Here is a 4,332-nt window from a genome sequence, read left to right on the forward strand (position 1 = left end):
TATTACACGCCTCATTCCAATAAATGGTTAAAAAATTAGGGCAAAAACAGTACCGAAAAAATAACGCGTGCATTTTTTTTGACGAGAAATTCACTCATGTGAGTACTGCAGCACACTTGGTTCAAAGAATGACGTGCACTTGCATTCAGCGTGCAGTGTGGAAGTGGTGTGCAGAATATATATGTCTCGATTGACCTCGCTCTTTCTCGGACAAAAACGATATATCACCATGTTTGAGCCCATTTCGACCTATTCACATTGTATACTCTCTCACGCACATCGTCTATGTAGGTCACTCTCTCCAACCCATCTCACTCTTTCGGTCGCACAGCCCTATGTGATCTGTTGACCTTGCTTCCTCCCACGCACAAAATATATCTACATGTCTGTGACTGGATCATCTCTCAAGCTCTATCTTACAGCCCTCACCCTTACCAAAAGCTCAATCGGACAATATCTCTTCGGAGCATATATATTTGTTCAATGAATGTCGGACCACACTTACTTTGTCTCTCTATCTATATGTCTCTCGATTGACCTAGCTTTCTCACACCGTATCTTCCACACGTTGAAGCTACTACCTCTCCATCCCTCGCGAGGGGCACTCCAACCTTGGATTAATTTGTGTAGGCATTTATTCTGGTCGCTTTAAATTATATTTTTGTAGCATTCGGCCCAAAACTACTCCAAACACCGTTGCAACCCACGGAACTCCCCTAGTTGATTTCCCTCTGGGTCGGTCATCGCTCTCTCGCACATCCTTTCTCGCCTTCAACGTTGCACCATGGTATTATTGAAAAAACTATGTTGTTCTCTTTAATTATTATAAATAAGCTACAAAACTACACACCGATAGTCCACTTGGAATGGAACAAATTTCGACCCACTAATTAAAGTGCTACAAACTACACACCGAGGGGCCCACATGTCATGAAACAAATTTGGACCCATATACAAATTAAAAAATAAAGGACGAGGATCGAACATGCGACCGGGCCTTCAAGTCGCACGTCAATTGGCAACATACATAGAATAGCAATGTTTGTTGTACCCCCTTTGTTCACATAATGTTTTTATATTACCACAACCTAATTAATGGATAACATGTAATATTATTTTTAGTACTATTCGCCTTCACTTATTGGTGGGTTCTGTGTGTGCTCTCTCTCTCTCTCCCCTTCTGCGTTTAGACGCACGGGCAAACATGAAGAACTCGCGGGAAATGTTGCCGTTGACCATATCTGGACGCGTTCACAAGTCACGGCACCAGTTTCACGTACTAGCAGCACTAGTCAGTGTGTACCTGCAATGCACGTTAATTTGGAAGTATATTAAGTGAATGCAGATATTAACTAGCAGGATATTATTTGCGTGTTGTCATGTGATTAGCACTATTTTTGGCATGAAATTAACTGCACGCTTAACGTGTTGAGCGCTCGACATTGAAGCAGTCTAGGTCATTGGATAACAAGGAATACATGTGGCTTGATGACGTTTTATATTTAATTTGATACAGCTCTAGCAGAACATTCAATCGATCAAACCATACATTTCGTTTAGTCTGACTGCGACTTTAAATTATATGATGATCGATATAAAATAAACAGAAATGATAAACGTTCGGATTTTAAGCATGGCAATCCGAACGTTTTTCATGGCAAATTTAGATCACGCGGCGGCGGCGGGGGCGTCTTGCGGTGGGAAGCGGCTCCTCTGCCGTGCTCTGTGTGCCGTCGGGCCACTGACCGATGGCGACGGCGGCGTCTTGCGCCGTTGTTGGCGTACTCCTGGACGTTGGCCTAGCTTCAAGGAAGGCCAAAATGTTCTGGACTTCGGTGTTGGAAATATGCCCTAGAGGCAATAATAAAAGTGTTATTATTATATTTCTTTGTTCATGATAATAGTCTTTTATTCATGCTATAATTGTATTATCCGGAAATCGTAATACACGTGTGAATACATAGACCACAATATGTCCCTAGTGAGCCTCTAGTTGACTAGCTCGTTGTGATCAACAGATAGTCATGGTTTCTTGGCTATGGACATTGGATGTCGTTACTAACGAGATCACATCATTAGGAGAATGATGTGATGGACAAGACCCAATCCTAAGCCTAGCACAACGATCGTGTAGTTCGTATGCTAAAGCTTTTCTAATGTCAAGTATCTTTTCCTTAGACCATGAGATTGTGCAACTGCCGGATACCGTAGGAATGCTTTGGGTGTACCAAACGTCACAACGTAACTGGGTGGCTATAAAGGTGCATTACAGGTATCTCCGAAAGTGTCAGTTGGGTTGGCACGAATCGAGACTGAGATTTGTCACTCCGTGTAAACAGAGAGGTATCTCTGGGCCCACTCGGTAGGACATCATCATAATGTGCACAATGTGACCAAGGGGTTGATCACGGGATGATGTGTTACGGAACGAGTAAAGAGACTTGCCGGTAACGAGATTGAACAAGGTATCGGTATACCGACGATCGAATCTCGGGCAAGTACAATACCGTTAGACAAAGGGAATTGTATACGGGATCGATTGAGTCCTTGACATCGTGGTTCATCCGATGAGATCATCATGGAACATGTGGGAGCCAACATGGGTATCCAGATCCCGCTGTTGGTTATTGACCGGAGAACGTCTCGGTCATGTCTACATGTCTCCCGAACCCGTAGGGTCTACACACTTAAGGTTCGATGACGCTAGGGTTATAAAGGAAGTTTGTATGTGGTTACCGAATGTTGTTCGGAGTCCCGGATGAGATCCCGGACGTCACGAGGAGTTCCGGAATGGTCCAGAGGTAAAGATTTATATATGGGAAGTCCTGTTTTGGTCGCCGGAAAAGTTTCGCACTTTATCGGTATTGTACCGGGAGTGCCGAAAGGGGTCCGGGGGTCCACCGGGGGGGTCCACCTGCCCCGGGGGGGCACATGGGCTGTAGGGGGTGCGCCTTGGCCTATATGGGCCAAGGGCACCAGCCCCAAGAGGCCCATGCGCCAAGGAAACTTGGGGAGGGAAGAGTCCTCAAGGGGGAAGGCACCTCCGAGGTGCCTTGGGGAGGATGGACTCCTCCCCCCTCTTGGCCGCACCCCTTCCTTGGAGGAAGGGGCAAGGCTGCGCCTCCCCCCTCTCCCTTGCCCCTATATATAGTGGAGGGGAGGGAGGGCATCCATACCAGAAGCCCTGGCGCCTCCCTCCCTCCCGTGACACCTCCTCCTCTCCCGCAGGTGCTTGGCGAAGCCCTGCAGGATTGCCACGCTCCTCCACCACCACCACGCCGTTGTGCTGCTGCTGGATGGAGTCTTCCTCAACCTCTCCCTCTCTCCTTGCTGGATCAAGGCATGGGAGACGTCACCGGGTTGTACGTGTGTTGAACGCGGAGGTGCCGTCCGTTCGGCACTAGGATCTCCGGTGATTTGGATCACGACGAGTACGACTCCTTCAACCCCGTTCTCTTGAACGCTTCCGCTTAGCGATCTACAAGGGTATGTAGATGCACTCTCCTTCCCCTCGTTGCTGGTTTCTCCATAGATAGATCTTGGTGACACGTAGGAAAATTTTGAATTTCTGCTACGTTCCCCAACAGTGGCATCATGAGCTAGGTCTATTGCGTAGATTCTTTGCACGAGTAGAACACAAAGTAGTTGTGGGCGTTGATTTTGTTCAATATGCTTACCGTTACTAGTCCAATCTTGTTTCGACGGTATTGTGGGATGAAGCGGCCCGGACCGACCTTACACGTACTCTTACGTGAGACAGGTTCCACCGACTGACATGCACTTGGTGCATAAGGTGGCTAGCGGGTGCCAGTCTCTCCCACTTTAGTCGGAACGGATTCGATGAAAAGGGTCCTTATGAAGGGTAAATAGCAATTGGCATATCACGTTGTGGTTTTGCGTAGGTAAGAAACGTTCTTGCTAGAAACCCATAGCAGCCACGTAAAACATGCAAACAACAATTAGAGGACGTCTAACTTGTTTTTGCAGGGTATGCTATGTGATGTGATATGGCCAAGAAGAATGTGATGAATGATATGTGATGTATGAGATTGATCATGTTCTTGTAATAGGAATCACGACTTGCATGTCGATGAGTATGACAACCGGCAGGAGCCATAGGAGTTGTCTTTATTTATTGTATGACCTGCGTGTCATTGAACAACGCCATGTAATTACTTTACTTTATTGCTAACCGGTAGCCATAGTAGTAGAAGTAATAGTTGGCGAGACAACTTCATGAAGACACGATGATGGAGATCATGATGATGGAGATCATGGTGTCATGCCGGTGACGATGATGATCATGGAGCCCCAAAGATGGAGATCAATGGA

This window comes from Triticum aestivum, chromosome 7B (genome assembly GCF_018294505.1).
Source record: "Triticum aestivum cultivar Chinese Spring chromosome 7B, IWGSC CS RefSeq v2.1, whole genome shotgun sequence".
NCBI lineage: Eukaryota > Viridiplantae > Streptophyta > Magnoliopsida > Poales > Poaceae > Triticum > Triticum aestivum.